Source organism: Ceratotherium simum, chromosome 10 (genome assembly GCF_057802395.1).
Source record: "Ceratotherium simum simum isolate JZ-2026a chromosome 10, ASM5780239v1, whole genome shotgun sequence".
Lineage (NCBI taxonomy): Eukaryota > Metazoa > Chordata > Mammalia > Perissodactyla > Rhinocerotidae > Ceratotherium > Ceratotherium simum.
Genome location: NC_141909.1, coordinates 67,925,872 through 67,938,183, shown reverse-complemented (window position 1 = coordinate 67,938,183; position 12,312 = coordinate 67,925,872). Strand labels below are relative to the sequence as shown.

At 41.1% G+C, this 12,312-nt stretch overlaps 2 long non-coding RNA genes across 2 annotated transcripts in view; one reads left to right on the top strand and one right to left on the bottom strand.

Annotated features, from left to right (window-relative positions):
* The window catches only part of LOC147916167 (uncharacterized), a 162,109-nt gene that overhangs the window by 106,975 nt on the left and 42,822 nt on the right, over nucleotides 1-12,312 (top strand). The window lies entirely within an intron of this gene.
* Nucleotides 8,715-12,312, bottom strand: part of LOC147916166 (uncharacterized) — a 92,740-nt gene continuing 89,142 nt past the window's right edge. The window contains exon 3 of the long non-coding RNA XR_015553470.1: nucleotides 8,715-8,882. This is a non-coding gene — a long non-coding RNA (uncharacterized LOC147916166). The remainder of the gene's footprint in view (nucleotides 8,883-12,312) is intronic.

Genomic DNA, 12,312 nt, shown 5'->3' with positions numbered 1-12,312 from the left:
GGTGGATCTAGTGTCATTCTCCACACAAGAGCCAGGGTGATCTTTCTAACAGATCATGTCACTGCCTGGCTTAAAACCTGCAGTGAATTCCTGCTGAGGATAGTAGTGGTCATTTACTGTTTGCAGTACTACCTTTAGACCTGGGCAAATGGGGCTCCTCAGGGGGCCCTTACTCTTTGGGGTGCCTTCCTTGACATTTTCTAAGAACCTCCTCCCAGTTCCTGATGCCGGCGGGGCCAACAGAGATGTCAGGATGGGGACCCCCTAAGCCCAGATGGAGACCTGTGTAGTCCCTGTTTCTCCTCCTTGGGGGTGCTCCCCAACATACCTATAAGCTTGTCCTTGGCTGGTGCTGGCTGGATTCCAGGGAGGGGCTTGGTGAGATGATCACTCCCATTGGTAAGTATGGTATTTCTTTCCAGAGATCCTGCAAGATTGGGGTGCTGGCATGCTGATTTGGGGTGACACTCACGTGGGACACAGGACAAGTTTAGGGTTCATGTTTAGTTCCCTATTGCTGCTGTAACAAATTACCACAAATTTAGTGGCTTAAAATAACACAAATTTATTATCTTGCAGTTCTAGAGGTCAGAAGTCTAAAATGAGTCCACAGGGCTGTTTTCCTTCTGGAAGCTCTGGGCAAGAATCTGTTTCCTTGCCTTTTCCAGCTTCTAAAGTCTGTCTACATTACTTGACTTGTGGTTTTTTCCTCCATCTTCAAAGCAGGTAGTGCAGCATCTTCTCTCCCCTCTGATCTTCTCCCTTCTTCATTTAAGAGCCCTTATGATTACATCAGACCCTCTCGGCTAATCCAGGATCATCTCCCCATCTCAAGACCCTTAACTTAATCACGTCAGCAAAGTCCCTTTTGCTATATAAAGTAACATAGTCACAGGTTCTAGGGATTAGGATGTGGACATTTTGGAGGGCCATTATTTAGCCTGCCACAGTGCTGGACTATGAACTATGTGTGTAGCTCTGACACACTATATGGTGGCATCCTCTTAGGCTGCTTTAATGAAGCGGATTGTTTTGAAACCTACCAAATACAACCCCCCAAAAAAACTAATAATAATAATTCCTATGGATTAAAGACCTAAATGTGAAAAAAAATTATAAAGCTTTTTAGAAGAACTATAAGAAATATCTTTGTGACTTTGAGATAGGGAGGAATTTCTTAGATAAGACACAAAAATCATTCACCATATAGGGAAGGCTGCTAAATTTGACATTAGAACATTTTCTCATTGAGAGACCACAAAAAGAGTGAAAAGATATACCACAGAGTAGGAAAAGATATTTGCAGCACACAAAATGGACAAAGGATTAGTATCCAGAATATATAAAGAACTCCTATAATAAAAAAATAGCAGACAACCCAAATTTTTAAAGATGCAAAATTCTTGAACTGGTTCCTCACATGAGAGGAAACCCCATAGCCATTTACTTGAAAATGTACTCAACTTCATTAGTAATCAGGGAAATGCAAATTAATACCACAAGGAGATACCGCAATATACTCATTAAAGTTAGCAAATATCAAAAAAATCTGAAAATATTTTATGTTTGCGTTTGTGTGAATGTGAAACATCAGATACTCTTATTTACTGCCAATGGGAAGGTAAATGGGAACCACCAGTTTGGAAAACAGAGAGATGTTATTTAGTAAATTGGAAGATATATATACCATATAACTCAGTTATTCCATGTTAGGCTTTTTCTCTGGAGATACATGTGTTTATGTGCAGGAGAATACCTCTACAAGTATGCTCATAGGAGCATAGTTTGTAATTTCCACAAACTGGAAACAACCCAGATGTCCATTAGTAGTAAAATGGACTTATAATATACAGTGGAATGGACTTAAATACACAGTGGAAAGCTATACAATGGTGAAAATTAATGAACCCAATGCTCAGTCACTCATTCCAGTCAATATTTATTGAACTTCTTTATTCTAGGTACTGAGCCAGGAAGTCAAAATAAATTAAGATGGATCCTCTTCTAGAAGAACTCTCCAGAAAAAAATACATAAACAAATACTTAAAATTTGGTGTGAACTTAGTGAAGCACTATACTCATAAGGAATGCTTTATAGATTTTATCACATTGTATCTTTTCGTCCCTCTTCTTGCTAAAAAAAAAAATTTTTTTCTCCTCACTTTTCTTTTTGAAATTAAAACAGAACCAAGCTGAGGAGACATATAGTATATTGGAAACAGAAGATGTTAAATTACAACACCAAGAGCAAATTTTAACGGCTTAAATCCTATAGACTTTCAGAGTAATTTCTATGTTGTCTTATGATCAGACATAGCTATGCCTCTCTGGGGCAATTTGTTGGCGTTTAATCTTGGGCTCTGTGACTTGTGAAACTAATCATATCTCTTTAATGAATTGGCTTCTAGATGACTAGAATCAAATTTGTGTCCATCCCACAAGCATAGATGATGCATTTTTATAAGTCATGTTCCTTGACCTCTGTTTTCCCTTTTCCTTCTCATCTGCTTCTAATGTACCTTATTGTATTCTATTATTTACGTTTTACGTATAGAGGCCAGAATAAATCCTTTCTGCAGCAAGCTAGGGAATGGATGAAGGAGTAGGATAGGATAGGATAGGCTATTGACTTATCCCCCTTCAAGAACAGCAAGTGCTTTGAGGGAGGAGATTGTGTATTATTCATCTTTATGCCCCCAGCATAATGCCAGGCAGAGTAGGTGTTTTAGTTAGCTTTCCCTAGGTTATGCTGCAGGATAAACAAGCTCAAAATCTCAATAGTTTACAGCAACAAATATTTGTTTCTTCTTCATGTTATATGTGGTCTGCTGGTCAGCTGAGCTCTGCCAGGCTTGGTACCACATGTTTCCTCATTCTGGAATCTAGGTTGAAGAAGCCATTATTTAAGACACAGTACTAGAGGCCAGCTTCAGCCATACCATGCAATGGCATTTAAAGCTTCTGTTCAGTCATGGCAAAGGTCGTGCCTGGTCACTCCTATTGGCCAAAGTATACCAGGGGAAAGTAATTATGAACTGCTGGTATTCATGTATGCTGTAATCATTATGGTGGTAGTTTAGCCACAATACATGGTGAGGTTGCTGTGCCATGGTGCTCTCAGGTAAAGAACACCATTCCATCCCCAGATTTGCCTCACAGAAGATTAGTTGTTGAAGAGAGATGATTCTGAACAATTGGAGCAAAGTATTTCCTCTATTCCTTCATAGTACAATGAGCAGTGCCAATGAAAAGTGAGATAGCAGAGTTCATAGTCTGATTAATTCTTCATCTCAAAACAAACTTTAGTGTGCATAAGAATCACCTGGGGAGCTTGTTAAAAAATATAGATTTCCACTTAAATTGAATCTATGACACCAGGAGCTTATATTTATAAGCTCTCCATGTATTTCTGAAGCACAGTCTGGTGTGGGAACACTGTTCGACAGCCAGGGGCAACTCGGGCCTTGGATGGAGGAAACTTCTCAGGACCCTGCCACTCTTGAACCTCGTGAGGAGCAGCCTTATCTTTTCCAGCCCTCACTGCCCTCTACTGCAAGGAGGTGTGTGGGGAAAAGCCCCAACTCCCCTGGGCTCCCCCATACCTGAGCATGCCCCTGTCACCACGTAATTGCATGACCGTGTAATTATCTGTGTCCAGGGCTGTGTTTCCCACACAGGTGCTGGGAACTCGTCCTGTTTGCCTTCACATCCCTGGTGCCAACCTGGGCCTTAGACAGAATAAATGCTGATTGGATAAATTAATCAATCTCATTAGTGATCTCACAGCAGGGGTTCTAAATTTCAGCGCATGCAGAATCAGCTGGAGGACTTGGTAACAGATCACTGGCCTCACCCCCAGAGTTCCTGATTCGCTAGGTCTGGGGAGGGGCCGAGAACCTGCCCTTCTAATAAGCTCCTAGGTGATGGTCGTTCTGCCGCTGCTGGTGCAGGCCCCCACTTGGAGAACCTCCACATTAGAGTTCTTCACTGCAGCTTTCTTGTCTATAAAATTAGAAAAACAGGACCTGCTCAAAAGGCTCAACAATAGCTTTCAGAATCGTACACCACTAATGCCATGGTCTTAAATGTCCAATCACATCAGTCCACAAACGTAGATGTGACAGAATCTATCATTTGTACCTTATTACTGATTTCATTTTAGTTCAAAAGGCCCCCGAGGGCAGGAATCTTTGGTCCCTGCTGTATCCCAAGAACAGTCTAGACACACAGTTGATTGCTTTATAAATGTTTGTGGAGGATGAAAGAGGGATCCAGCAGCATCCTCTGATCTTCACACCTCACATGGTCTAGGGGTTAGGCTCTGCCTGCTGCTCCTGTCGCCAATAACCCTGGCAGGTGTGATTTCTGGTATATTCTTTTGGCAAGGGTGAGACCTGGCTCTCGCTCTCCTCAGCGTGGAACAGGTCTCTCAGTAGGAAGGTGACGGCTCTCTGCTCTCAAGAGTCGTGGTGGAAAATCTCTAATTCTCCAGTCTTTTTTCTTTGAAAAAAAAAATTAAATGAAGTACAACCCTTACAAATCAAAAGGCTTTGGCTTTTAATTTATTATTTTGGCTTTGAATTTCATGTACCTAATTTGGAGCTCAAAGCCAACAGTTTGACCCTTTGTTCACAATGGATATTTTTCTGTCCTTGTAGAGCAAGGAGCCTTGGTCCTTCTTTTATAAGTAAGTGGCCTTAGGCCTTTTACTTATAGCCTTAAACAGGCTATAAGTAAAAGGAATAAAAGAAGAATGCATCAATTAGTGTTTCAAAATAGTATCCAACTACACTTTATTTTGTTTATGTCATATAAGCATGTAAGATATATTACATCATCATCATCATAACAAAACAAAATCCCATAGAAAGCGTTACTTTATGTACAGAACTTAAACGCCTTCTGAAGAAGATGTGGTAGCATCAGGTAGCACCAGAGGGGATCCACCCACCCTTTGCCGAGCTTTACTGGTGGAGCCTGAGGCTTGGAAGGAAACTCATTAATGGTGCAAACAGTTCATTTATACACATGGAACTTCTGAAGGGCATATTCTGTCAGAAGCCCCCCAGTCAGAGCCTGCTCTGTGACAGCTCATTGCAAGTAACACAGTCAGAAACACAGGTTTGCACTCATGTCAGAAAGAATGAAAAGGGATGACAACAGCATTTGTAGAGGAACATACCTCCTGTTACCATCTCTGTCTGCTGTTAACTCAGCCAAAAGGAATTCAGGGCTCAGACCAGGAGAGCATGAAGGAATCTGAGTGCATGAAGGGGCTCTGAAATACAGGTGCACTTGTGTGGCTGGCTCCTGCTCATCCCCAGGGTGCCCAAACTGCAGGTTTCAGGAGCAGTGGGCAGCTCTGTAAGCACTGATGTAAGATGTTGGAGGAAGGAAAGGACGATTGATTGAGTGTCTATCATGTACCAGGATTATTACTGAGCACTCTGCAGACATTATCTTATTTAATCATGAAAGCAGCTCAAATGCAAAACCAATGACGCAGTCATGCGTTTTACAGATGAGGAAATGGAAGTTTGTGGAGATTCTGTAACTTGCCCAAGACTACACAAAGCCAGATTTGAACCCCGGTTTGTAACTTCAAGCCTGTGCTCTTTCCATGACAACATGAGATCTCTGCCTCCAATGGTCACAGTTTGGTTCAGAGGAAAAAGAGCAGAGCAGCCAAGACTGACAAGTGGCAACAAGGAAACATGGCCCCTGTCAGAGGCCACAGCTTGTGCTGGGCTTCTTGCAGGATAACGGTCTGGTTTTCTTTCTCCGTGATGCAACGCAGAGTGAGACAGGGAGGGGGAGCCTGGGGGGCGCCAGTGAGAGACCCAGAATTCTGTTTTGTGGTGAGCTTCCTGGTCAGAGTTGTGAAGAAATGGTGATTGTCAAGGAGATTTGGCCACCCTGAGGGAGAAGAGCCAGCAGAGAGACTTTCCTTGATGTCCCTTCCAGAGAATTCCCGAGCTTGGCTTTAGACCACTCCTCACCCCCCCCAACTCTACTCCCCAACATGGGGATCTTTAAATTGAGCTCAAAATTGTCAATTCTCCAGGAATGGGAATGAGAGGAGGGCAGGATGTTCTGTTTATATCCAGTTGTAGGAGGAAGTTTCCTTTGGCGATGAGAAAAGCAAACCACAACCAAAGCCATTAGTTTATTTGAAGATAGTTATCTAAGTGAGCAGGGGCAGTTTAAGGACAAACACTCTTTAAATGTCATGTGGAAAAATTTCCTCCTTCTGTCTCTCCATACTGTGACCTCCCTGACTTCGGTGGGTTTTGGAAAGGACCTATTTGGGAATGGCCACAGCCTCGAAAGCTTCTCCAAGCTCTGAGGCAGCCTGTCTGAGAGCTTCCCAAACTTTCTTTCTTGATCTTCACGATGCACCCCTAGATCAACCTGGGGAAGGAGAGGTGGGATCACCTACTGACAGGTCAAGAAACTGCAAAGTCTTCCAGCTGGTGTGTGGGCCGCTGACGCTCCTGCAGCATCCTTCTTAAAGATGCTCACCCTCAGAACTGTGCCCCTTCTCACAGCAGCCTCTGCTCCCGGTTGTTTTTCCTGTTGCTATTGCTCTGTTTCATGTCAGCATTGCCTGCACCTTTCTACGTTCCCTCTTCCTCAGGTTCAGCTCTGTTTGATCTAGTTGAGAGAGTTCTTTCTCTAGACACTGCTGGCATTCCATTACCCAAAGATCATATTGCTTTTAGCGTTTTTTTCTTTCCTTCATGGAATACTCATCTCTCTTATTAAGTTTCTTAATAATGAACCCTGCTATTATATAAACTATCTGTTACTAGTCAGTTTCTCTTGAAGTTAACTGTGGTGAGGTTAATATTCTCTTTCAGGGCCGGCCCCGTGGCTTAGCGGTTAAGTGCGCGCGCTCCGCTACTGGCGGCCCAGGTTCGGATCCTGGGCGCGCACCGACGCACCGCTTATCCCGTCATGCTGAGGCCGCGTCCCACGTACAGCAACTAGAAGGATGTGCAGCTATGACATACAACTATCGACTGGGGGTTTGGGGGAAAAATAAATAAATAAAAATTAAAAAAAAAAAAAATATTCTCTTTCACAAGTTTTGGTAATACAGTGGAGTAGAAACAAAATAGTTATTGAATCAAATACATTTACTAACCGGATGAGTTTGGGAAAATTCCATAACCTTCCTGAGGTTCAATTTCCTCATTTTCAAAATGGGTGTAGAATAATTACTTCATATGGAAAGATCAAAGGAGATAAAGTGCCTATCACAATGCCAGGTTGCCAGGTATACAGGGTAAACCTAAATGTTAGGTCCTTCTCTGTTCCTCTTCAAAACATTGTATATATTCCAGAAAATGTCATGGTTCTTTCCCTGAAATCTGTCTTCACAACCCAACAACTCACACCATGTTCTATCGAGTGGGATTTGCCAAGCTTGTCTTCCAGAAGAACTCCGTGCAGTCTCTAGGTTCAGGAAGCGTAAACTCTTCAATTTATCTCTCCCTGGGCCTGCATATCTGAGAGGGACTAGAGGAAAATTTCAATGACCTGTCAATAAAGCCTTTTCTATAGAAAAATTCTATTTTAAAATAACAGTTACTGGTTTTTAAAATGGGTTTAGTCAACGGGGTAAAACCACAAACCACGTTCACATTCGCATCCTCAAATTTCCTCTCCCCAGCCACCCCTATGACGTAGAGCTCATAGCTTTCCTATCGCTTCCAGCTATTTAAGAAAAAAAAAAGTCTCATTTAGTGCCTAACTGACTTTCGGATATTAAACGGTCTGATCCCATCTAGTATCAAACTTGAACCTCATAGCCAGTTCATAGCTTCTCCCTTTTACCCCCTACCAGTCAGGGCCTACCCTTGGCTGAGAACCCTGCAGTAGGGAAGAGCTGACATAAGGACTTTGTCCCCTCTACCTAATCTTCTGGCTCCTTTGAATTAGGGAAAGGGAGAGGGGTTAGAGGAAGGCAGGCAAAGGCTAATGAAACTGCTGCTGTCTTCTTGGCTTGTGCCAGTTGGCTGTTATGCCCTCCCCTCTGGCAGGCATACAAACGCTGATTTTGTCATGGCATCATGTAGGGTTCTTTGGATCCCTCCCCCTGTCCCCACTCCACACCTCCAGGACATTCTCATTCCCTGACATGGACAGTGAGCTCTTCAGCAGACCTTTGGAGACCTCTTTCTCTCCTCCACTCCAGCCCCTGGCAGTCCACCACAACCACTCTCAGGACCACGGTTGCTCAGTTCAGCAGTTAGCTATTTGAGCAAGGTTCCATCAAGACAGCTCAAGCCTGGTGACCATCTGCAACTGCCATATTCTCTGTCCTTGAGGAACTCTCACTTCTTTCAAACAGCAACTGGGGAAGGCCTAGCTCTCTCCTTGCCCTATGTCAGTGGGTTAATGGGCTTCTCTAGCTGTCCTCCTACTTTCAGAGTATTCCAGACAGGAACCAGTCACCAGTCTTTATGTTCACGTATGGCCCTAGTCTATGGGAAACTCATGTCAACCTCTTGCTACACTTCACTTCCTACACTTCAATGTACCTGGTGGGCCCAGCTCAGTGAGTGCAGAGCCAGGAGTGACAAGCCAAGTGTCTCTCTTTGCAGCACCTGCATTCTTGGTGAGCATGTGTCTCAGATCCTCATCACTTGGCTTGAAGGGTCAGAAATGTCTCGTTAACCCCACTAGGCCAATAGCTCTCTTTCCTTGGTGACCATCTTCTCTTCTATAGGTTGGTGGTAACTGGAGGTGGGGGATAGGTTTGACAGTTACCAGAAGAGATCTGACGTCTTTGAGTAGATCTGGCCTAGATGTGCCCTGCTCTTCTCTTTAGAATGTGGAGGCATCTTTTACTTCTTTTCTCAGCTGTAGGACTTCAACTAAAATTCCAAGAAAACAGAAAAAAATAGTCCCATTCAACATCTTATTATAAATTCAAATAAATGACGTCATAATTACTTCTTATATACAATATACAAACTACATTTGAATTGTTCTTAGGATCCAACTAAAGCAAGATTTTAAGATAGAACCCAACTATCTTTCTTAATTCAATCTTTTAAAATCACTACTTTTTGAAAACTTGCCTTTAATTTCTACTTTAAAGAATTTAAAGACCCCTGTATATGAGTCTAGGAAAGAGTCATCTAGCTCACCAGCTGCTGCAAGCCAATCATGACAGTAACCCCTCTTGTTCGGCAGCACACACCGAGCACAGATTAGATGCTTGACAAATAGTCTATGTTTTTAAAACACAACCTTGCAAAATGGGTATTCTCCTTCCATTTATTCCATTTCACAGATGAGGAAAGTGAGACTCAGAGGAAATAACCAGATCAAGGTCACACAGCTAGTAAATGCCCAACATCGGAATTCTGCCTGCCTGACTCTGGCGGGTATACTCTTTCCATATCCATGTTACAGCCCAAACGGCTGCTTACAGCTTTGCTTATTTTTTAAGTCATAGAATAATAGCTTTTTAAGAGAAGTTTTCCCAAACTGAAATGCACCAAACACTATTCAACGGGAGGTAAAAATGGGTAACTAGAGGGGGGGAAGGGTATTCCAGGGCCAAATAAGTTTGAGAAATGATGAGTTAATAAAGTTAAATTTACTATAATAAGTTTTATTTACCATAACATTTCTTAGAGGCTTTATTTTTTAACAACTTTATTGAGATATCTTTGATATATACAAATTGTATATATTTAAGGTGTACAACTTGATATTTTGACATATGTATACACTTTGAAAAGATCACCACAATCAAGCTAAATAACTTATCCATCACATCTACATAGTTATCATTGTGTGTGTGTGTGTGTGTGTGTGTGTGTTGAGATTTAATTTAAGATCTATCTTAGCAAATTTCAAGTATACAATACTGTTAACTTTAGTCACCATGCTGTACATTAGATCTCCAAAACTCATTCATCTTGCATAACTGAAACTTTATAACCTTCAAGCAACATCTCCTCATTTCCCCTTCCCACTCTTTTATTGATACAGTATTATTAACTGAAGTTTATATTTATTCAGATTTCCTTAGGTTTTACCTAATGTTTTTTCTCTGCTCCAGGACAACACACTACATTTCGTTGTCTTGTCTCCTTGGGCTCCACTTGGCTGTGACAGTTTCTCAGGCTTTTCTTGTTTTTGATAACCTTGACATACTGTTTTGAGGCATACTGATCAGGTGGTTTGTAGAATATCCCTTCATTGACGTTCATATGATGTTTTTCTCATGATCAGACTGGGGTTACAAATTTTTTGGAGGAAGATTATGGAGCTACAATGCCATTTTCACCATACTGTATCAAGGGTATGAAAGTTAAAAAAGTACTGAAAAAAAAGACATCACTGTTGATGTCAACCTTGACAACCTGGCTGAGGTGGTGTTTGTCAGGTTTCTCCACCGGAAATTTTCTTTTCTCCCTTTCCATGCAATATTCTTTGAGGAAGTCAATCTGTGCCATCCACACTTAAGGAGTGGGAAGTTATGCTCCATCTTCTTGAGGGTGAAGTGTCTACATAAATTATTTAGAATTCTTATATGTAGGAGATGTCTCTTTTCTCCCACCTATTTATTTATTCATCACTTTTATCAGTAAAAACTCATGGATATTTATTTTATAATTTAGGCTATAATCCAACACTACTTTACTTATTTTGTTACTCAAATTGTTCTAGCTTTGCCTGCTGGGGGCTCTTTCAGTTGGCTCATGAATCTCTTTTACATACCCCATCATTGTGTGTTTTCTCTTTTACTTTTCCTTCCTTCCTTCCTTTCAGTGCTTCCTTACTTTCTGGCACTACAGGTTGCTCCAGGCTCATCTTCTGTATTCCCTGACATCATGCTCTAATTTGCTTTGTCACTTTTCTCCAGATTCTGTGCCCCCATCTCATAGTGCTTACGTTAGAATCGCAAATCCTGTGGTAATTAGTATCTTTTTGAATCAGTACAATGATTTGACATGACAGACTGCTGCACTAATCTTTCAAGTTAATGAAACTGCATTTAGAGAGGATAAGAATTAGGTTCATTACAAATTATTTAATTTATACAGCCAACTATGAACTGTATGCATGAATGGAGAGAAGAGGAGACAATGGAAAAAGAGATAAGCCAAAGTAATTTCTATTTCACTGGAAACAGTCAGACACCCACAAGTAGGTAGCTGCCCCATCCCTCCCTGAAAACTTCAACAAAGTGGTGGGCCCATTTATCTCCGTGCTGGGATCTGGCTGAACAGAAATTGAGAAAGGCCTAGGCTTTTCTCAAGACGCTATAAAATAAATATTCAAGAATTGTTGAGAAATGAAACATCAAAAACTAAGGCTAGTGCAAAAATACATCATAATTTATCTAGTTTATTTAAAAACATCTGATGTCAGACGAGGAAATCTTTGGTTTGACACATGAAGTTTACAAGGAACCATTCCTTACTGTCTCTACCCCAGTCCAGGACCTTCCTACTTGAACATTTATTTTAATAAGATGGCTTATGATGATGGTGAGCAAAGGAATTCTCAGTATTATGAAATATGATGGTCAAAAATTGATTGAAAGTTAAAAGAATACTGGAATTTTTTGGAGAATTAATATATATGGCAGGTTAGGCAGTATATATGGCAATTGATTTGAAGTATTAATTGTCAACATTGTATTGCAAGACAAAAAAACAATAAAATATTTCCTTAAGAATATTTTCATTGTCTAAGAAAATAGAATTATGTGTTGTATTGTGTCCCTGCTGGAGAGAAAGAGCCAAGAAACTGATGATACGGAGTGATCTCGAGAGAAAAATATCCTTTCACTAACTATGGTCTGAAAAACAAATGAGTTAGTATCAACTATTATAAAACCATAGACAGACTGTAAGCAGATATTCTCTTGCATTTAATTAGTTTATGAAATTGTTACCAATACCCAGTTAATAATTATGGTTTCTTGGGAATACATTTTACAACTAGCTGACCCTGTCTGGATCATCAGGAAGCTCCACGTAACCCTGTACTTCAAGCAAGTATGTCTTGGTGGAGAGAATCACAAAGCAACTTAACTCTGCTCACCATTACTTTGATTTTATTCAGCTGAGGTGGCTTCTTACCCTTTCTGGATGAAAACACCAGCAGTCTCATAACTTTCTGGTTAGTCTCAATATTACAAAGTCCTGTAATCCCTCTAAGGGGCAAAATAAAGTTTCAAATCAGAAATTAGAAAGTTCATACTCATGTATTAATCAAAGCTTCCAACTTCATTCAAGTTATAACTGTTTTCTCTCCCCCAAGTTGAATCATATTCTGGGT